This window comes from Eschrichtius robustus, chromosome 5 (genome assembly GCF_028021215.1).
Source record: "Eschrichtius robustus isolate mEscRob2 chromosome 5, mEscRob2.pri, whole genome shotgun sequence".
NCBI lineage: Eukaryota > Metazoa > Chordata > Mammalia > Artiodactyla > Eschrichtiidae > Eschrichtius > Eschrichtius robustus.
The window spans coordinates 29,037,331-29,060,880 of NC_090828.1; the positions used below are offsets into that span (position 1 = coordinate 29,037,331).

At 40.6% G+C, this 23,550-nt stretch overlaps 1 long non-coding RNA gene and 1 other non-coding gene across 2 annotated transcripts in view; both read left to right on the forward strand.

Moving 5' to 3' along the window:
* Positions 1 to 23,550, forward strand: part of LOC137764777 (uncharacterized) — a 61,919-nt gene that overhangs the window by 28,527 nt on the left and 9,842 nt on the right. The gene's annotated exons all lie outside the window — the stretch shown is intronic.
* LOC137765576 (U6 spliceosomal RNA) lies at positions 12,405 to 12,511 on the forward strand. The gene has a single exon (XR_011074222.1). It is a non-coding gene; the product is annotated as a U6 spliceosomal RNA (small nuclear RNA).

Consider the following 23,550-nt stretch of genomic DNA (forward strand, 5'->3'; position numbering starts at 1 on the left):
GGCTCAATAGTTGTGGCTCGCGGGCTCTAGAGTGCAGGCTCAGTAGTTGTGGCGCACGGCCTTAGTTTCTCCGCGGCAGGTGGGATCTTCCCAGACTAGGGCTCGAACCTGTGTCCCCTGCACTGGCAGGCGGGTTCTTAACCACTGCGCCACCAAGGAAGTCCCTCACTTTTGTTATACAGCAGAAACTAACACACCATTGTAAAGTAATTATACTCCAATAAAGATGTTAAAAAAAAATAAAACCTCTGGGGGAATTTCACTCTCTAAACAACCATTTTCCACGGAGTTTTAGCCAAGAAATTTCTTCCAGCAAACCAATTGGGCAGCCAGAGGAAATGATTTCTCCACCTCTCTGCACAAGGGGGCGATGTCGACCAGCCTTTGCCTCTAAGTCAGGCCAGCGGTGCTCTGTCTCCAGAGTGCACTTGCACGGTCACCATCCATTCTGGCACTGTGACGGATTAAGCTGGGTAGGCAAATATTATGAGTTTTATCCATCCTCCTAGAACTTTTCCAGAAATGTTAGAGGTGAGCTGGAATGGAGGGGGCAAGAAAAAAATCCTTTACCAGGAAAAAAGGCATTTGGGAACTTTTTCTACAAAAGTTAAATAACTAGCAAACATGTCATTTATTTCTTGTTTAGTTTGTGTAATTATTAAACAGTAATATCCTAGCTGTGGCATCAGCCAACCAAGCCATTACTGTGTGTGTGTGTGTGTGTGTGTGTGTGTGTGTGCTTGGAATTAACTAATAGTATTGAATAGAGATTTTTTTTTTTGCTTTGTTCCAGATTCTTATAGTTTAATGCACTAATTCTTATATATTTGTAATCTTATTACTGTTCTTAATGTTACCACTCCATTTTGTTTATTCCTTGTTATTTCTTCCTCTATTCTTCCTTTTTCTGTTTTTTGGGTCTTACACGCTTTGTTAGAGAGAATAATGCCCCCCCTGCCCCCACACCAAAAGAAGTGCATGTCTGAATTCACAGAACCTATGAATATGTTATGTTACATGGCAAGGGGAATTAAGGTTGTAGATGGAATTAAAGTTGCTAATCAGCTGACTTTAAACTAAGGAGATTATCCTGGATTATCTGGTAGGCCAAAAGTAATCACAAGAATCCTTAAATGTGCAAGGCAGAGGCAAAAAATTTAGAAAAAGAGAAATGGCATTGTGAGAAAGACCTGCCGTTGATGGCTTTGAAAATGGAAGGGAGTCACAAGCTAAGGAAGCTGGCAGCCTCTAGAAGCTGGAAAAGGCAAGAAAATGGATTCTCTCCTAGAGCCTCCAGAAAGGAATGCAGCCCTTCCAAAACCTTGGTTAGCCCAGTGAGACCCATTTTGAACTTCTGACTTCTAGAACTCTAAGATAATAAATTTGTGTTGTTGTAGGTCTGTAAGTCTGTGGTAATTTGCTCCAGTGGCAATATGAAACTAATACACATGCTCATAAATTACATTTAAGATGTATTTATGAATTGTTTATTATATGCTCAACATTGTATGTAGGGAGAAGATGCAAAAGTAGTATAAATGTCACACCTTCTCACAAGCCATTGATATTTCAGAACATGAAATAGGGTTTTATTTCTGTTATACAGATCTTTAGCTATTATTATATGATGCTCATAGTTGCATAGGTAACGCCTATTCATCTGATCATCTACATATGTTAGTGCCTTCTCTGTGCCAGGCATTGCGCATATAAAGATAAGTGAGATACAAAGATGAAAAAGATAGTTACTTAATATGACCAAGCAGATTTCTTCATCTCTACTACCACCTAATCTGCACCTCCTGCAATCTTTCCCCAATCTACCAATTCCTCAAACTCCAAATCTATAGGATAGTTGGAGTAGAGGTTTTCAACCAGTGCTGTGAGTGAGGGACACTGCTGTCATGGGTATGAATGGGCAGGTAAAAATACAATGCTTGGACCTGCCCCTGGAGATCCTGATTCAGTCGTCTGGAGAAACATTTGGCTATAGGTTATTTTGTAAAAACTCCCTAGGTAATTCTTTACCTTGTTTTAGAGAATGAGATAAATATAGTAAAAAAACAGGCCAAAGAAATTTCAACAAGTTAAACATTTGATATCATGGAGGTGGTACCATTAGTTGATTACAATGTAATACAGGTAGAAATTAACAATAACAACAATAAAAGAGAGCTACTCAAAATCTATACATTTGGAAATTAACAAAGCACATTCCTAAATAGTTAATTTTCTGGATGAAAAGGGATTCAGAGTAAAATTGCAAAATATTCAGAATGAAACCACAGTGAAAGTAGTACATATCGGGACTTCCCTGGTGGCACGGTGGTTAGGAATCTGCCTGCCAGTGCGGGGGACATGCATTTGATCCCAGTTCCGGGAAGATCCCACATGCCGCGGAGCAACTAGGCCCATGCGCCACAGCTACTGAGCCCGTGCGCCACAACTACTGGAGCCCAAGTGCTGCAACTACTGTGCCGCAACTAATGAAGCCTGTGTGCCTGAGAGCCCATGCCCTGCAACTACTGAAGCCCGCACTCTCTAGGGCCCGTGTGCCGCAACTACTGAGCCCGTGTGCTGCAACTACTGAAGCCCACGCCCTAGAGCCTGTGCTCTGCAACAAGAGAAGCCACCACAATGAGAAGCCGGTGCACTGCAACGAAGAGATGAAGAGTAGCCCCTGCTCGCCACAACTAGAGAAAGCCCGTGCACAGCAATGAAGACCCAATGCAACCAAAAAAAAGAAAAAAAAAAGTAGTACGTACCAAAATTATAAAAAGTAGCCAGAGGGAAATTTATAGCCTTAAGCTTTTGTTAGAAAATAAAAAAGATTGAAAATAAAATACCCAGCTCAAGAAGATACAAAAAGAAATCTTAAAGAGTAGAAATATTCACATCAGGTTAAAGATAAAAACAAAATTAATGAAGCAAAATAACCTTAGTGGAATTGATTAATAAAACTAAAAGTTTGTTCCTTGAAAAAAATGAATAACGCAAACTTTAGCTGTGACAAACATATGGTATTATTATTAGTTGTAGTATTAGTATTAATAGTAGTGGTAGTAGAAGTATTAAGAAAACATGTATATAATGCTCTATATCAGAGACATTTATTACCTACCAACTATGCATGTACTTGCTACTTTTCCAGGCCCTCTTGGTCATGAGCCTGTAAGCAGAATGGCCACTGAACTGTAAGCGGAGCGACATGTACCATTTCTCAACTAAAGCATTTAAGAGCTTGTGTATGATCCTTCAGCTTCCCTCTCTCCCTCTTTCTCTGCTGCTGTGATCTTGAAGGCCATGTCCTGACATAGCAAAACCATTCAGTGGAAGCAGCCTAGATTACTGAGTCCCCAAATGAAGGACAGATGCTCTGGGGAGTTGCCTAATTGACATAGCAACCTGTGTGAGCAAGAAATTAAACTTTCTTGAGTTAAGTCACTGGCTCATGTTTTAATGTAACATAGTCTATCTTATTCTCTCTAATTCATGTTTTATAAAATGTGTTTTTCTAGAGTACCTCTCAGTTGTTAGATACCTATAACTTAACCAATTTACTGTGAAAGTTAAAGTGTAGGAAGAGAGTGGAAAAGGAGAGATTAGCTGAGCTCTTCAAAGTTCATTTTTCCTGTTTATTGCCAGACAAATATACCTAAAGTCCCAATTAGTTTCCAAGACCTAATAGCCCAGGTCTAGTATGCCTCAAGTCCTGTAGAAGAAAATGGTTTCCAGGCACCTCCTTTAGTGTTTTCTGTTTAGAATATTTTTCTTAATTTGCTAATTCACTGTTGCTTTAGAAAGATAGTAGACTAAGCATCAACTCTTTTATTTCTAACTCCAATAAACTATTAATGTGATTTATTACAATTAACTTATTACAGCATATTTCCATCAAAATGAGAAAAATGAAAATAATACACAGACAACAGGTCTCTGCATTAAGTTACCTGTAACTGAATTTGACTTGATTTTAATGCTAATTCTCACATTCAGAGTGCAGTAGAGCAAGCCACTTATTAACATGTATTGTAACACTAGTTCTATATTATTTGTATAGGAATGTTTTAAATTGTTAGTCATATTTCTGAAATGCACAGAACATTGAAGCACACACTGGTTTAATATACAGAGTCAGCTTGTCTGAGTTCCTATCCCAATTTCACCACCTTACTAGCTAGGTGGCCTCGGGTATTATTTAACCTCTGAGCCTCAGTTTCTTCTCCTGTAAAATGGGAATAACAGTAGTTGAGGTGGGGATTAAAAATGGTACTCTATGTAAATTGCTCAATAAGTGTTGCTTTTGGTGAGGATGATGATGCTTATGATGGAACAGGTTTGAGGGTAGTCTAGTCACATGGAGCTGGCATTGATGAGCAGCTCTGCCTCTTACTTCCAGTGTATCTTTGAGCAACTTACCCTCTCTCATTTTCAGTTTTCTCATGTACAAATGAGGGTAATTATAGTTATCTGGTAGGCCTGTTGGGAAGATTAAATAGAGTATTACAAATAGTGTTTAGCACAGAGTTGGGTACACAAGGCACTCAGTGAATAACAGCTATTATTATGAAAACCAAAAATTGGAAAACTGCTATTTAGTTTACCTATATAGGACAAATATCATCCAAAATAATATCCTCTGTTACCATGCTCTTCCACTCTTTCCTGTGGCCTTAAACAATGCTATTTCCTGAACTCAGGCCAAGTTCTGATACCAAGAATTCCAATATATAAAAATAACCAATATTTTTTGTTTTGTCTTTTTTTTTTTTTGGTCAGCACCACACGGTTTGCAGGATCTCAGATTCCCAACCAGGGATTGAAGCCTGGCCACGGCAGTGAAAGCCTGGAATCCTAACCACTAGGCAACCAGGGAACTCCCTATTTTGTATTTTTTAATATCTAGATTTCATGAGGTTTTATATCTGGAAACTTGAAAAGCTTTTTGTTGTTGTTATACTGATTTTATTTGCCCATGTTGGATTTAACTCAGAGTCCACGTTTTGGTTTTCTTCTTTTTTCTTCTTTCTTCCTCCTCCTCTTATTCCACCCTTCTGATTTTCCTTCCTCCCCTCCTTCTTTATAATTGCATATACCGCCAAACTGTCTTCCATGCAACTCTCTATAGCACGAAAGACTAGATCTGTTTTGTGGAAGAGTGGCTCTGAGAATGCAGCATTGAAGCTAGCACTGACCTTTCTTGGCTTCCATGGGCCCATCTAAATGATTATCTCCTCTGCCACACAGAGGCTACCATTGCTCTAATTACTGCTTTCACTCTCATTTCTGTCTAAGCTTTGCATTCTCCCAATGCACTGAATATTAATTTCAGGTTGCAAACATTCGATAATTTTTAACCCATGCTTTTTTCTTCAATGCTACTGTAAACATATTAGCTTCACATTCTCTATTGTTTACAAATTTAAAATATTTTTTTTAATTAAATTTATTTATTTATTATTTATGGCTGTGTTGGGTCTTCGTTTCTCTGCGAGGGCTTTCTCTAGTTGCGGCAAGCGGGTGCCCCTCTTCATCGCGGTGCGCGGGCCTCTCACTATCGCGGCCTCTCTTGTTGCAGAGCACGGGCTCCAGACGCGCAGGCTCAGTAGTTGTGGCTCACGGGCCTAGTTGCTCCGCGGCATGTGGGATCTTCCCAGACCAGGGCTCGAACCCGTGTCCCCTGCATTGGCAGGCAGACTCTCAACCACTGCGCCACCAGGGAAGCCCCTACAAATTTAAAATATTAATAAAATTAATATTTTATTTCTAGAGAAGAAAAAGTACCAGTGATGTTGATGTTGATGTTAAGATTGACAGCTCTTGTGTGGGGCGTATTATCTCTTTTTCTGAAGAGGGGAGGGTCATTTTGAGGTTTGGAGAGAGAATCCCGTCTTCAGGCATGTTTGGTGAGGCTCTTGGAAGAGCAAGTGTGGGAGGAGGGAGTACCACGAGCTTGTAGGGGGTGCAGATTTGCGGTCAGCATTCTTGGCCCTTATGGGGAGTGGGGACACAGTTGTGCATATCCATTCCCTGGGGGGCAAGATGGCATAATGATTAAGAGCACAGGCTTTGGAGGCCGACAAAGCTGGCTTCAAGAACTAGCTCTATCATTTGCTAGTTGCATGGCCTTGTATAAATTACTTAACTTCACCAAGCCTTGGTTTCTTCATCTGTTAAATTGGAACAGGAATAGTACCTTTCCTTCAGGGTCATTGTGATGATTGAGTGAGAATACTTGGAAAACATTTAGCACAGTGCCAGGCACAGGGTAAACGTAGTAAATGTTTGGTATTGTTATGGCTCTTTTATTATTATTATTATTAATTTCTATAATTTAATAATTTAGTTTAGTTCCAGAATGAGAGTTTTTTTTTAAATTAATTAATTAATTTATTTTTGGCTGTGTTGGGTCTTCGTTTCTGTGCGAGGGCCTTCTCTAGTTGCCGCGAGCGGGGGCCACTCTTCATCGCGGTGCGCGGGCCTCTCACTGTCGCGGCCTCTCCCGTTGCGGAGCACAGGCTCCAGACGCGCAGGCTCAGTTGTTGTGGCTCACGGGCCCAGTTGCTCCGCGGCATGTGGGATCTTCCCAGACCAGGGCTCGAACCCGTGTCCCCTGCATTGGCAGGCAGATTCTCAACCACTGCGCCACCAGGGAGGCCCCAGAATGAGAGTTTTTTCACTCCTCCAATCAGTCATGTGATCCTTGACTTCAACCCCTGGCTTTAAATTGGGAAGCTGTTATTTCTTCTCATGTGTTTTTCTATGTTTGTTTGACTATAAGGAGGATAAATCATCTTATTCCTTTTCTCCTCACTCTTTTTCTAGTCCATTTAAATCTAATAAAACTCTGCCTGGTGTAGGTTTCACTCTAAGCCATATAGACATCAGAAGAAAGTGGTTGCTTGCTCCTGCCATTTGAAACATGGATTTGGACACAGTGGAGCCCTGCTGGATGAGACAAAGTTCTAGAACTCTCACTGGCTTGACTGCATGGGTGTGAAGGACTCAGCCGTCTCAGTCTCACTAGGGGTGATTTTGTTTTTGGAGCCTGGGGAGTTTGATGGGGCTATTTTTGCTCTGGTGGCGGGGAACTCCCCAGACATCTGTGTGACCTTCTGGAGGCCTCTTCCTCCCATGTTAATCATATGCTGGGATGTGAGAGGACCGTCATCTCAGTCCCTCCCCGGCCCTTGTCAGCAGCATGTGAGCTGGGAGAAGTGAACATCAGCCTCTGGCTGAAACCAAGAGGTGGCAAGGAAATGGAAGCCTGACAACAGACATGGGCAAGATCAGTACTGAAGCTGCAGGCCTGAAATCACAATGTGTGCGCTGGAATATTTTTGGCTTAAATTATCTGTGATTGCTTCATCACTTCAACCTATTTTTGTGAATATATTTTTTACTTACAGAGTGCTTTCACATTAAGTAGAAAAACCCAGTCTTTCCCTCCCTATGTTTTCCCTTTACTCTCATAAGGCTATCACATTCACAACACTACTGACACTTCTGGTCACCAGACATGTGGGTTTTTTCTCCCCACCAGGGATTTCTCTGATACCACCTGGGTGTTCTATAATGTAACTCAATTCTGATACTAGCTACCTGGAGACAGTATCAGATCCCACAGGTTAAGAGCTCAGTCCCACAAGACTGTACCCCACACCCCCACTTCAGATGCCAATCACAAGTAGTAGGTCCCCAGCTCACCCACAGCTTCTGTCAGATTTGGCTGTAAGTCAGAGGTTCCCACACCCCTTCTTTGGGTTCCATTGATTTGCTAGAGCTGCTCACAGAACTCAGGGAATCACTTATAATTACTAGTTTATTAAAAGGTATGACAAAGGATACAGATGGACAGCCAGATGAAAAGATACATAGATCGAGGTCTGAGAGGGTCCCAAGCACAGGAACTTCTGACCCCATGGAGTTGGGGTATGTCACCAACCTGGAAGCTCTCTGAACTCCATACTACCGGGATTTTTGTGGAGGCTTCATCACGTAGGCATGATCAATTATTAACTCCATTTCCAGCCCTTCTTTCTTCTCAAGAGAATGGGGGGTGGGCTGAAAATTCCAAGCTTCTAATCATGGCTTGGTCTTTCCAGTGACTAGCCCTCATCCAGGAGCCCACCCAGAGTCACCTCATTAGAACAAAAGACACTCTTATCACCCAGGAAATTACAAGGGGTTCAGGAGCTCTGTGCCAGTAACTAGGGGCAGAGACTAATATATTTTCTATTATCTCACACACATATGCCAACTGGCATGATCCTCACAATAGTCTTTTGAGGCAGGCAGGGTACCCTGGTCTCAGCCCTATGTGACAGAGAAGAAAACTAAAGCTTTCTCCAATTAATCTTTCTAGTAAGCGGCCATGCAGTTTCTGGCTCCTGGTCCCATTGTTGAGAGTGTTTTTGGCTGGGCTGATTGTGTTCTTCTAGGTAAGCACTATGGTATGGCTTGAGGCCCGCTGGGACAATCTCCAGGCACCAAATTACTTCTACTTTTCTGCATCATTTTCTGAAATTCCATCATTTTGAATCAATCATACATTTGATTTAGCCATACCTCTCCAAGCCCTCTCTTACAAAATGCAAAGGGGTAGGTAAATAATAAATGGTAAATCAGTTTGCCAGATTACTTTCTCTCTTGACAGCTAGCTGAGATCAGGGCAGTTGGGGATGGAAATGTAGATGATAGATGGAGAGAGGGAACCTCTGGAGTTTGAAGGGCTCTCTGAGAAGGGCAGGCCTAGGAAGGTTTATTGGTTTTCTATTGCTGTATAAGAAATTACCACAACTGTAGTAGCTTAAAACAGCACACATTTATTATCTCACAGTTTCTGTAGGTCAGGAGCCCAAGGATGGCTTGGCTTGGTCCTCTGGTCAAGGTTACAAAGCTGCAATCAAAATGCTGGCTGGGCTGCATTCCTTTCTGGAACTTGGGATCTTCTTCCAAGCTCCCATGGTTGTTGGCAGGATTCAGTTCCTTACGGTTGTAGGACTGAAGCCCTCTGCTCCCAGAAGCTGCCTGCAGCTTCCTGCCATGTGGCCCTCTCCACAGGCAGTTCATATCATAGCACCTTGCTTCTTCAAGGCCAGCCACAGATTTTCTCTCTCAAGTCTCTAAGATGTAGTGTTATATAGTGTAAATATGATCATGGGGGTGACATTTTGAGATTTTTACCTAAAAAATCTAGATCTTTCAGTGAAGCTGGGCCTACATTCTCACTGGCAAACAGCTGGTAGGAGCTGAGTAGTACCGGTAGTTAGTAGCTTGGCCGTGAAAGGACCTTAGTTTCCTGTAGGATCCCTGCCTTCCACGGATGCTATATCTGCACTGCCATAGCCTGCTTCAGTCATTCACTGTACCCTTCCGTCAATCATGGGTGTTGGCGTTTGTGACACAGGATTACATTCTTGAAGAAACTGCAAAAGTGTATGACTCCAGGAAATGGAATAAGGAGGCTGTGATTGAAGAAAGGGGGTGGGGCTGAAGCAACTATGGCCCTATACCCTCTCATATGTCTAATCATAACACCAGAAAAGGTTGGGCTGAACATAACTGGGTTTGTTCCTGGCTCTGCACTCACATGTGTGGATTTGAGTCTATAATTTCACCTCTCTGAACCTCAGTTTCCTCATCTAGAAAGCCTCCCTTCCCCCAGAGTTTCTGATTCAAATAGGCTGGGGTCAGGGACTAGGAATCTATCATTTTGACAAGTGCCCAAGGTGATTCTTCATGATCAGGCAAGTTTAGATGACAAGTCCACTCACAGCTGGTCACTGGCCAGCAGCTCAGGAAATAAGAGCCAGTTTTTGGCACTGACAGTTAGGGCTTATCTAAGCAGGCTAGAATTCATGGAAATATTTCAGCTCCAGAAGGGATATTCTCAAGGAGAAAATATTGAGAAGTTAAGAATCTAGGAAACTTGGTCAGAAACCAAACCATATAGACTGGGCCATCATGGTGGAGCAGGGGAAGCATGGATGTAGTACACAGGGTCCCCCAACCACTACCACCTCCTTCTGACTCCCTAGTAGCTGGCTTCCTGCACTCCATAGATGTAGCTGCCTACTGGGTCAGTGCAGGGGCTGAACATTTGCGTCTTATATCTCAAAATATTTTGTAAACTGCTGCTGGGGCAAGGCTATGCAGCCCAGTAAAAATCAGGGGCTCAGTAAATGTTGGTTGAATAAGGGAATCAATAAAAAGTAAATGTTTTCTGAGGTCTGGTACTTGGTACCACTTTGATGCACTCTCCCACTCTTAATCTCTCTGAATGTCTCTGAGAACATGGAGAGAAGTTCTCCTCTGTCTCTCCACACACTCTACTGAACTGAGTGCTATCTATAGAGAGATTGTAGTTAATGAGGGGCCCAATTTAGGAAAACTCTTTTATTTCTAGCCAAAAGCAAATAAGTGCCCACAGTTTCCTGGTTTAAAAAATGCAGTTATCATTTTTCATTGAAAAAGAAATTCTTCTAGTTTCTAGAACACATTTTTCCCAACTAAGGAGAATTTCTAGTAACTTATAGGTGTGGAAAACCTCCCTGTAGGCAAACTTGATTTTATCATTACACTGTCATGTTTGAAAATATAAGAGAATTTTAAGTAGCCTAACACAAATGCTGATCTTTATAAAGCTTTGTGGTTAAAAGGACATGAGATTTATCAATGTTGTGCAGGCTCCTCTTTCTAATCACACCTCAATAAGGCATGAAAACAAAAGACATGAAGCACAGAAGGACACATGCGCTTTATGAAGTCCTGCTTTGGGTAAGACTTTGCTTCCCCTAAAATATATTTTGGTCAATTAGTTCATATATTTTTGGTCCTATCTCTTTTGAACACACAACATTTGTTTGGGTTAATAGCCCAAAAGAGTCTTTAAATATTTCATAGCTGTTAGTCCTGATGAAAACTTGTACCAAAGTTATTTTTTATTTATGGGCTTCTGGGGGCATCCATAGTGCTCCACGAAGCATGGGAAAGACAGGTTTATGCTCTGGGCCTTCTGTGAGTGCTTAGCATTTAGATAGCAGTGACAGGCAGGAGTGTGAGTGGCTTTGTGAGTTATTTGGAATGATAGCCTCCTGGTTGGAATGACATGCTGTCCTGCTTGGGGGAAAATGATTTCACAGGGTATGGTCACTGGTCACTGCATTTGGAATCATTTTTCTGGAAGTGGTGATGAGCATTTAAGGGACAGATAGATTGGGAGGATAGATGGGAAAAAGAAAGGCATTTGAAATGAGGGAAATTGCATGACCAAGGCACAGATGTGCTGTATCTGGTATATTTGGGGAACATGTTTGGAGGAATAGCATTAGATGAGGCTGAGCGGTGTAGTGGGCCTGTATTATGAAGGATCTGGAGAGGCAGGCCTTGGCATTCTAGCCAATGGAAATAAAAGGTTTTCTATGGAAGGTTTCTTTTTTTAAAACTATAGTTGATTTACAATATTATTTTAGTTTCAGGTGCATAGCATAGTGATTCAGTTATTTTTATAGATTATACTTCATTAAAAGTTATTATAAAATAATGGCTATCATTCCCTGTGCTGTACAATATATTTTTGTTGCTGTCTATTTTATCCATAGTAGTTTGTATCTCTAATCCCATATCCCTACCTTGCCCCTCTCCACCATGGAAGGTTTCTGAGTAGAGAAATGCCATAATAGTAATTATATTTTTATTGAAGGATTACCATACACAAGTAATGATACAAGTTCTTCTATATACATTGACTCACAGCAACCCTGGAGTGTAAACACCATTTTCAGGACCTCATTTTTCAGATGAGGAAACTGGTCATTGTAAAGTGGCTGAGATAGGATTTGAATCCAAGCTGTTTGGCCCTACTGCCAATGCACTTAAGCAGTAGGCTATCTAGTACTCCTCAACTGGATAAATGGTATCTAAGGAAGGTTAATCTCAGAGTTGATTGGAAGGGGGAAAAAAAATCTTGGTGATGAGAAATCCAGTTAGGAGGCTACGGCAGTAATTCTAGGCATGTGAGAAACCATTCACATGTTTGCTTCCTGCCTCTCCGTCACTGCTTTCATCCATCCCTACTAGTCCTATGCTAATTCCAGGCCTCATTGTTTTCTGCCTCCTGCCCTGCTCCCCAGCAATCCATTCTCCACTCTGCAGCCGAAGGATCTTTGTAAAAGCAAATTAGAGCATGTTGCTCCCTTGATTAAACCTTCCAGGTAAAATCCAAACTCTTCATGAGCTGGCTCTCATTTCTTTTCAGCCCCATTTCTAGGCACCTGCATAATTTCACACCAATAAACGTCAGCTGGTATTATTATCCCATCACAACCCACTTATCACACCATTGTATTTGCTGAATGAAGAAAATCAGTGAGTGGGAATAAGAGATTAAGAGATGGCTATGTGTGCTCGCTTCGTCAGCACATATACTAAAACTGGAACCATACAGAGTAGATTAGCATGGACCCTGCTCAAGGATGACATGTAAATTCATGAAGCATTCCATATTAAAAAAAAAAAAAAAAAAAAGAGATGGATATGGTTAATAGGCAGATGTCTGATTTTAACATTTTCTCCCCACCTGTAGGCCTGAGGCAAAGAAACCCAGAGGAGAAACAATCTACCTTTTTATTCCGGGGCCTCTGCAACTTTTCCTTCCAGAACCTATCTAGCAAATATTTTCCCTCTTAGTGCAGCCCTTTGGGGGGGGTCTGTTTCCTGGTCTCCATCCTGCATAACTGCCTTGACTCCTGGCTCTGCTGCCTGGAAGCCTGGGGCTTGGCCACGCTTACTGCAGCTCCAGCTCCAGGAAGCCAGCCCCAGAGCCTCTCGCCCCTCTGCTGCCTTGGGAAGGGGATTCAGATCATTTCGAGGAAAAAGGAGAGGATGATTCAAAGATGAGTAGATAGTTTCAAGATGGCTGACTCAGAGGATGACTCAGAAGAAAGCTGGAGGGGTAAGGAGGGAGGACAGTAGCTGTGATGGTAAAGGGCAGGGAGGCCTCTGGAGGCAGCAAGGCTGGACTTCAGTCCCATTTCCTGACCTCAGGCATGACACTCAACTGCCCCAAGTCTCAGCTTACTCTCCCTCAAGTGGGGCCAATCACAGCATCTGCTGTACAATAGTATCTTGAAGGTTAAAGGGAAAGTGACCCTCAGGCACTCAGCATGATGGCCCATCACAGGAAGCACCCTCTAAAAGTCAGCTGTCATTGCTTTAAGTGGGAAGTGACAATAAAAGGGTGAGGCCTAAAACAGGGACTTTCAAACTTTTTGGTATCTGGAGGTCCCCTTAGGCTCGTAAATGTTATTGAGGACTTCAAAGAGCTTTTGTTTATATGTTTGTTATATCTAGTGATACCACATTAGAAATTAAAACTGAAATATTTAAAAATATTTATAATTATGTAAGAACAATAATGAACCCATGGTCTGTTAACATATTTTTTTTAATGGGAAATAAGTTTTTCCAAGACAAAATAATTAGAAGAGTGGCATTGCTTTACATTTGTGTAAATCTCCTTAATGTTGGGCTTAATAGAAGACAGCTGGATGATTCTATAGTCTGGTGCAGCACCACATTCAGGTAGCCTCTGGATAACTCCACTATACTCCTGCGAGAGAATGAGCGTTAAAAAGGCAAATAACATTTGGTGCTGTTATGAAATAGTTGTGATCTCAAAGTCTGCCTGAAGGAGTTTCAGGGATCTTGCAGGGGTCCCCAGACCACACTTTGAGAACCACTAACCTAAAAGATCATTTTGAAAAAGATTTTGTTTTCAATCTGTGAATAAAGATAATGCCATAAAATGAGATTATATATCACCTCCATCAGATGGGCAAAAATGAAAGAGTCTGCCGCTATCAAGTGTTTCTGAGGATGTGAAACGTCAGAAGCTCTCAGCCTGTGTAGCACGGCTGTAAATCGGCTTGACTGCTGTATTAGGCATCACCACACTTCTCTTTAAAGCTAAAGATGCTCATACTCTACCACCCAGCTATTCCACTCATCAGGAGAATTAAGAAGCAAATGATGATATCTTTATATAACAGAATACTACAATTCAATACTAAAATGAACAGTAGTGGTAATAGAAGAGTATAATAGTAGTAATGTGATACATTTATGTAATAGAATGCTGCAATTAGAAATGAATTCACTAGAGCCATGTTAATATGAGTAAATCTCAAAAATGATGTTGCGCAAAAACTGAGTAAAAGACATGCGGGTCCAGAGTAACATTTATGTAAAGTTTGAAAATGTGCCAAACAAAAGTACATGTTGCTGATGGACACATACTTACATAGTGAAAATATACCGTCACGCAAATTCAGGACAATGGTCGCCCCTGAATAATGAGGACAGGCAATGAAATCAGGGAGGAGTTTGGGGAGGCTTCAAATATACCTGTAATGTTTTATTTATCTATTTTAAAAATCTGAATTTAAAAAGTTTTGTTTAAGCGTTTATTTATCTGGGAAAGCAAATATGGCAAGGAAACAAGGCCATGACAATAAAAAATGAAAACTCACTGCAAAAAGCCTATGGGCAAGTGACACCCCCAACTCCTTCCATCACACTGACCATGAGGTCAGGGTCCACGTAGGAGCAGCTTGGTTCCAAAGGCTCATTTGTAATTGATTCTTTGGTGTTTACCATGGGTTTTCTCATGGATACAATTAATTAAGTTGCCTAGACTAGGTCATCTGCCCAGCCCACAGAAACCTATTAACTTCACAGCCTGCCTGACCAATAGAAAGGGATCAGCAGGGTTGAGAAAGTGTTTCCTGGGAAAGTTTGTTCTGACTTAGCCAGGAACAGATCCTCTCCTGGGCGTCCTTGGCCTGACTCACCTTCTACTTCCCTTTCCAGCCAGGTTTTTGAGAGAGGGGATTCTCACATTTCTGAGCCAGTCAAGCTTGGCAGGCGTAGGATCAATATCTGGCAGCACAGTGTGGGATATGTGGTTCTGTGGGTAGATTGTCTGGGAATTTGGGTCCAAGAGATGGGGGGGCAAACCTGTCAGCCCAAATCTCTGAGTTGGAATAACTCTTGATCTTTGGTCAGCTTTAGAGTTATCTCACTGATTGTCTATTAAGACCTCTTTTACTTTCTCTTTTACTGACAATCTGGTTGTTTCTGACCTGTTTCTCTCCTCTGTGCCACTGTAGAAAAAGACCACAGTCCCACAGAGTCTCCTGAGTCCTTGGCAGTGGACACTCTGCTACTAGTGACTCCAGAATTTCCTTATAGGCAGGGTTTAGGGTGCTGACTTGGTGGGGAAGAAGGATTTGAAGATGTGTTTATGTACCATTTAAAAAAAGATGGAGGCAACGTCAGTTGTCCTATTAAATAGGGTGGGAACTGGTGGAGAGATGGAAGTTGAGGCTAAGATACCTACCGCTCCCCGCCCCTGCTCCCCCCGCCCCTCCCCCAGTATTCTTACCCAACTCAACAAGAGTTAATTCTCCTTCTTCCCCTCCTCCACTCTTCTCAGTGTCTGAACTAGCATTCAGCTTGGGGCTTGGGGAAAAAGGCATTGATAAAAGTAAAAAGCAAAAGGAGAGTTAAGAATTTTAAGAATTCTCTGAGTCTCCAATATGAGTTGGTCCTGGTATTCATTGAAACATAGGTCCAGTTCATTAAAGTACATTTTAAATTTACAATTTAAATTTGTCTTAAACAATAATAATAACATATAAAAAGACAGTACTCCTCATTCCAACTCAAGTGCTCTCAATTTTGGACATTCCTTTCAGTTCTTATTACCTTAATATGTTTGTATGGCTATAGATTATAGGGGTACAGTAAGTCCCCTACATACAAATGAGTTCCGTTCCGAGAGCAAGTTCGTGGGTACAATTTGTTTGTAAGTCCAACAAAGTTAGCCTAGGTACCCAACTAACACAATAGGCTATATAGTACTGTACTGTTATAGGTTTATAATACTTTTCACACAAATAATACATTAAAAAACCACAAAAAATAAAGAAAACGTTTTAAATCTTACAGTACAGTACCTTGAAAAGTACAGTAGTACCAGCTACATCACCACTGCTTTTACGCTTGCTTCCGGACACCCTGGACTTGAAATAAAGATACTGTACTACTGTACTCTATACAGTACTGTACAGTAAAGTACACAAAAGCACAACCACTTGTAGAGGATGCACGCACATGACAATGTACGCCAGACACGTGAACTAACTTACGTGATTGGATGTGCAAAGCACATTTGCATCTTTGAAAGTTCGTAACTTGAAGGTTCGTATGTAGGGGACTTACTGTATACGCTTTTTATCTTACTATTCTCACTTATTATATACACATTTCTTTATGATCCTACCTAGTCCTCAGACTTTTTTTTTCTTTTGGAAGCAGCTCTATTTTTCCAGTTTTATTGAGATATAATTGATACACAACTTTGTATAAGTTTAAAGTGTACAACATAATGATTTGATATATGTGTATATTGAGAAATGATTACCATAAGTCTAGTTAACATCTATCACCTCACATAGTTACAATTTTTTTGTGATGAGAACTTTTAAGACCTGCTCTCTTGACAACTTTCAAATACACAATACAGTATGCGTGTGCATATATATATATACACACACACACACACACACATATAGTCACCAAGTTGTACACTACATCTCCAGGACTTATTTATCTTATAACTGGAAGTTGGTACCCTTTGACTCGCTTCACCCATTTTGCCAACTCCCCAATCCCTGCCTGTTCTCTGTTTCTATGAGTTTGGTTTTTTTAGATTCCACATACATATACTTAACTTTTTTAAAGGCCTGGTAATGCTCTGTTGAATGGATATTAATGGATTAGAGAAAGTGTTCTGTATTCTAACTCAGGGAGAACATCAAGACCTCATGGAGTTGATTCAAGGGTGAAAGGTTACAGCAGATGTAGTGTATTTACAATAGTATCTAGACAGGATAAAGGCTGACTAAATGTTGGCTGTTATTATCTATAATTATATCTTCACCTTCTTTCTTTTAAAAAGTCCCACCCATTTAATGAAAGTCTGGGCCTCTCCAGTGACACGCTGCCACCTCTTTTTTTTTTTTCCTTGTAGAGGCAAAGGTACATATAGTTGATAACTCTGGATTTCAGGCTAGCAAAAAGACCTAAGTAGCTTCGTTTCCATTTCAGGAGAGCAGCTCAGTTAATATTTAAAATCTTTTATTTTATATTGGAGCATAGTTGATAAGCTCAGTTAATTTTAACTTCCTTCCTTACCAAGGAAGAGTAACTTCTGGTGGGAGAAAGTTGGGGGAAGGCCAAGGCAGGGGCTCTGGGATGAGGCAATTGGAAAAGTTCTGGGGCCGCTCATACATGATACAACAAATACTCTTTTGAGCACCGCTGGTGTTTTTGAACCAGTCACTGAGCAAGGCTGCTAGGCCCTGAAAATACAGGTGAAAGACATTTTCTGCTCACAAGTTGCTCACCGTGTAGAGGGGAAGATGTTAAATGGGGAAAGAGTACACAGGAAGAATGAACATCCTGAGTGCTTAGGGAGGAGCCTAATGCACACCAGACTGATGCTCAAACTGAGCTGGGTAGGGTTCCTCCTGGGAATTAGTCTGTTGAGGCCATTACATTACATTAGAAAACGCAAGAGCCAGATCATGAAGGATCTTTTGTGCTGTGGTAGGAGGGTTCCCGAAACACCCCTGCCCCCAGCAGACAAGGTAAGAAGTTATAAGGTACAGAAGGGACAGAAGAAATGGGTGATGAAGTTTTACCTTTCTTCCTCCCTGACATTTTCCTTTCCTTCCTCCTCTATTGCCCTACAGATTTATCCTGCAATATCACAAGGGTAATAGTTGAGAAGGTGGAGGGGAGAGGAGAGACAGAAGGAGAGAGAAGTCCCAGATAACGGCAGTGGAGAGGAAAGGAAGTATCGGAGCCACCTGGCTGGTGCAGTCATTTGCATTTAATAGATGTACCTGATTGAGGCATCTGAAACCCAGAGACTGTCCTAGAAAATAAACTTACCATGTTATGCAGTGATTCATCAGCCCCAAACTTCATCTCCTAGTTATTTATGAGTTTGTAGAACTTGAATAAATGCCAGGCAAATTTTTCTGAGTTGGATTCTTCATTTAGTAAGTTTATTTTGGAATATTTTTTTCCTATGACCAAGTTAAAAGTTAGGTTCACACACTGAAAGGTGAAGAGTATTGATATTTGGGGTAAATAAAGCAGTCATCCTGATAGCTACTAATCGTAAACCAACTTTTCTCTCAATAATGAGGCAATTAAACAAATTGAGGTGGTGTTTTTACTTGAGATATACGAATAAGTGACTGTAGATTTAGCAGAATACGTATTGACATATCAACTTTCTGTAAGGTTTTTTAAAAAAACTTTTTAAGCCTCTGTGAATTTAAAAAATACATAAAGTGTTAAAAAATATTGGGCTTGGTTTAAATATTTTTGTTTCTGCTATATGAGTCTAAGGCTAACAAAGTGATGCCTAGGATACTATTTAAGCATCTGAAAGAACGTGTTGATTCCTTTCCTTTAACAATAATTTTTGAGCAGTCATTTCAGTGAATTTAGAAGTTATGTGAAAACCTTTCAGTGGAACAGCTATGATTTAGGAGTGTTAAAGTTTTCATCTCTAAGAATAAATTGTATAATGTTTCAAATCTATCATGGTCTTGAATATCCTAGATATCATGGTAGTTTAGTGCTGGAGCAAGAAATAGTTATTAAAATTGACTGGAAAAGTCTAGTGGGAGATCGTTCAAAGGCCTCAAAGTAAGGAAACTTGAAGAGGAAAACAGCACGAACAGTGATTTCATCAAGAAGAGGTGTAAAAATTAAACAGATGGGGGACATTTCAGGAAAAAAATGTTATAACAAATCTACCATTTTCCTTCCAAATAATTTCCCCAAATAATCAAACCTGTAAAAGTTACATCACATGCAATTAGTGATGTTTTATTGTATTTCTTTTAGTTTTTTCCCTCTCATATCTCTGCCTGTGGCCATATAGGCAGAAATTAGAAGGCATGTGCTCCTCAAAAGCAGTGAGGGGAGAGGATGTACAGACCCAATAAGCAGTTACCATCATTCAGGCTTATGTTCAGCTGCATGGAAGAAAGCCCTGGCTTCTTTGGCTTAGACAAGGATGCATGTGGTGAGGAATCTGGGTGGGGCAGCCCAGAGCAGGTGCTGGTGCCTGAGGAAGTCACTGAGGACCTGGGTTCCTTCCTATGTTCCATGGTCACCTTGCCTCCACCACGAGCATCGTGTTCATGCTCCAGGCAAGATAAAAGGGGCGGGATGAGACCTGCGGAGATTGTACCGTGGACGGTCCACCCTGTGAGTTTTGCTCTCATTTGCAATCAACCAGCACTGATTTCCATGGCCACCTCTAACCATAAGGAAATCTGGAAGAGGGGAGGATTTTTAACTGGCTACTTTGCCATCCCAAATAGAATCGAGTTCTCTTGATAAGGAAGAAGGGGAGAATGCTTTCATTCTTGATCTTTAAAGTGTTTAGTTTCTCCATTTGCCATTAAATGGATGTTAGGGTTAATCTATTTCTCTTATTATCTTTCATCTCCTGCTGCACCTAATAGTAGACATTCAACAAACGTGATAGATTGATTTACTCATCAGAAGTTTTCAAGCATACTTCATGTCAATATACTAGGGACTTATAGTTGCAATTTCAGACATTCATACACATGAAATAGAAAACAACCTGACTGACATAAAGGGTATATTATCTCCATTTGTGTTTTGTTTTCTACTTATTTATAATGTTAATATACTTGTTGAACTGGACTTGGTTCCAAGCATGTTTTCATCAAATTACTTCGTTAAATGTGACCAGAAGGGCAGAAAAATATAATGTGGGCATTAGACACTTGGATTCTCATTGCATCATGGTTTGTGGGATTATTGCACAGTCTTTCTGTTTCTCAGTTTCTCTCTATAAAATACAGGCTGTAGCAATGGCTGTCCAGTATAGGTATTGGGAAGGTGAGAGGCTGCATAAGACAGTGAAGAGCATGCATGGGCTTGGAAATCAGATCACCTGGATTCCTTTTCCAAATCTGTCATTTACTAGCTGTGTAACCAGTTTCCCTATCTGTAAAGTGGGATGATGGAGGTACAAACGACAGAGGGCTGATGTGGAGATGAAGTGGGTCAGTATATGCAAAGTGTTTAGAAAGAACTTGGCACATAGTAAACACTCAAAAAAATTAGCTACAATTATACAGTGTTTCTAATTGTTTATTTAGAAGTAAAATAGGATCAGTCTAGAAGTATGAGCTTGTTTTTCTCCCAGGCATGTTTTCATGAGTGCTTCCATAATCACTCCCTCCCCTTTCCTCCCTCTTCCCTTCTCCCCGCACCCCTCAACTCCCTCTCCTCCTCATATATTTTGCCTGTGTCTGCTTTGACATCTTTGGGGCCAGAGGGGACAAAGGGAGCAGCTAAGATGTCTTCGGAGGCTGGGAGAAGCAGCCCTGTGGACTGATTGCCATAAACCAGTGTGATGGGCTCTCGAGCTGGGTGCCAATCAAAGTAAAGCAATGGGACCTGTCGGGAGAGATGTTGATTTCAGCTGTCACATATGTCCCTTTTTGGACTCTCCCCAGGACTCTTGACCCTACTCTGCAGTGGTTTGAAATGGATTTTATTAGGCTTTCATTAGTCCTCATATCTATTTTTTTCTCTTGGTATCTGGTATCTAAGCTACATGAGAGCCAGTACCACATACTTGGCCAGCGTTCTGCCCAGACTTCTCCTGCATGTTCAGCCCTCTCTCTGCTCTGCTGTACCAAATCTAGAGAGTGAGGTCAGGGGTTCGGAGGCCCAACTCAGCTGGTTAATCAACAGAGCAATGAGGCTATTGCGTGTTCTTCCCCTTCTTCAATTTCCTCATGAACCAGAATTATAAATAGGATGCTCTGTGACCTTGGGGTCAAAAAGGGAATAATCAGGCAAATGAATTTCAATTCTAATGACTATTATGAACATAACATATTAATAATGAATATCAAGGATTCAGCTCAAAGACAATAAAGGCAAAGTCTCCATGAGTCTTTTCTCTCTCCCTTTTCCCATTTACTTTAGAACTTATCTCTGGGTAGAGTGATAATAGGATTTTTAAAAGTGAGTAAAAATTTTCAGCCCCAAAAATAACTTGCTAATTTTTATCCTGAATAATTCCTTGACTGATGAAACCCCATTTAAACTGTTTGCAAACACAAAAGGAACAATAATCCACACTAATAAACTAATCTGAGAAGGTGTATAAAACTCTTTTATTTGCCTAATTGGAGAAATTTCTGGAGAGTGATTTTCAAAGGAAAACAGTTATAGCATTTGTGTCTAAACATATCTTCTTGCTTTTGTTATACTTCAACCTGAGTGTTTTTAAAATTCTTGTGTAGAGTTGATTCTCCTTTGTTAAGGATACTGTTTTTCAGAATAAGTTAAAAAATTTTTTAAATTTATAGAACCCTGAGCTTCCACATTTCTTGTTGAGAGTAGTTTTCTCTCTGAATTTGAGGGGAGTGATGTCTTGTCAGCATTTTTGATATTGAGGGTGTGGGTTTCATTTTACTCCAGCAAAGCATTGAGTTCACACTTTCTCTCATCTTCCTGGGTAAAGAGAAATGTAAACAGTGACAAAGTGAGCTCTTCACAACTCTTTCCCTGATTTTTCTTTGTGATGTCACCTTCTACAGAGTTCAAGTACATGGGAATCTTAAGAAGAAATAATCTCATTCGACAGTAAGCAATGGCTATTATGAAAAGGACTAGTAAATATTTTGTAAAATACCAAATTATCAGATAATTTAAATCTGCTAGATGGTGCCCCCTCCTCCCCCCCCCCCATTTTGATTATTAGGTACAGAGTTGTTAACCTTCATCCCTGTGATTCCAGAAATACCTTTATGATACTTACTGTATCTGAACTGAGGGCATTTTTCACTTAAGCAAGACTTCTCAACCCATTATTACTAATTCTTCATTGTGGAGCCTGTTCTGTGCATTACAGGACATGGGAATAGCATCCCTGGTCTCTCTCCACTAGACGCCATTAGCATCTCTCCTCCAGTGCGGCAGCTAAAAATGTGTCCAGACATGGGCAGATGTCCCCTGGGGAGCAATATCTCCCTCAGTTAAGAACCATGGGTTTACAGCAGTATTTGAACGGGGAATACAGTGACAGTTTCTCTACAAAGTGCAAAATTACTAGAGGATGTTAAGAATTAGACACTCCATGTTCTGACATGGAAAACACAGGCACAGAAATTTACACACGCCTTGTGTGTAATGAAAGAGGGAATCAGAAAGTTAAAGTTCCTGTAGTGCTTGGATCAGTCTGCCTAATTGATTCTGATGAGATAAATATTAGGAAGGGGAAGGCACAAAATAGCGAATCAACAGCTTCACCTTGACTAGTCCCTTTTGCTTGCTAGCTAGCAATATAGTAAAAAATATTTCTCAGGAGATGTCTAATTTTCAGATTTCTAACACAAGACGTATACTTACTGTAAAAGGAAATTTTATATATGGTTGCCGTTGAAATCAGTGATTATTCAAGTCCATTAAAATTAAAAACGTAAAGAGTTTTATTTTCTTTCTCCCAATCTCTGTCTTTTTCATTATTGTTTGTTATATTTTTTTACTACACAGCTTACATATGTTCCTTATAGGGAAAGTAAAAAATTGGAGTTAAGCCAAAGGGGGAAATATCCCAAATCCCATTGCCTAGATATAACTGCTATTAACATTTTGATGTATATTCTCCAAAGATATGTTTGTAGAGCAACAGCTTCTTTTTTCAAAACAGCTTCTTTTTTGTCTTTGAATACCACTCTAGTATTTACTTTACATCTATTGCTGCATCATGGTAATGCTGTCTTGGTCTTTATAGGATTTTCTTCTGTAGACTCAGCTGTCTTCTGATTTATGGTTATTGTTACAAAATCCCGGTGAGGTCGAAGGAACGAGTAGTATTATCTCTTATTTTTGGAGTATTAAAAAGTAAAGAGGGTTTAAGTGGATTACTTCATGCTCCAGAGTTTATCAGGGGAAAATGTTTAAATAAGATCCCAGGTTTTCTGCTTCCTAATTCAATGTGCTGTCCATTAGTCTGATTTAGTTATTTTAAATATAGATTTATACTAAAACTTTCTTTACCAAAACTTGAGGTGCTTTAGAGACAACTTTTAACTCAAGTAATGCCTAAAACCCTTAGGGAAGTTGTAATCGTGAAGGGAGACAATGGAGGAAAAGTGTAGGTGAAATGAAAAGAGATAAACCAGAATTAGTGCTTGCAAACTTTGCCCTCCCCTCCCTCAAGTTGGAGTGCTATTTAAATTTGCTGAGCTCTGTGGCTGCTAACGAATAAATGTGTGCATCATAATTCTCTGAGCTAGAGCAGAAAGGTAAATAACTTAAAGGCCTACAAGGCACAGACAAGAACTGTAAATCAAGGGAAAGGGCTGGGTGTGTGTCAGGGAGTGGTGGGGACTTTGGCAAACAACA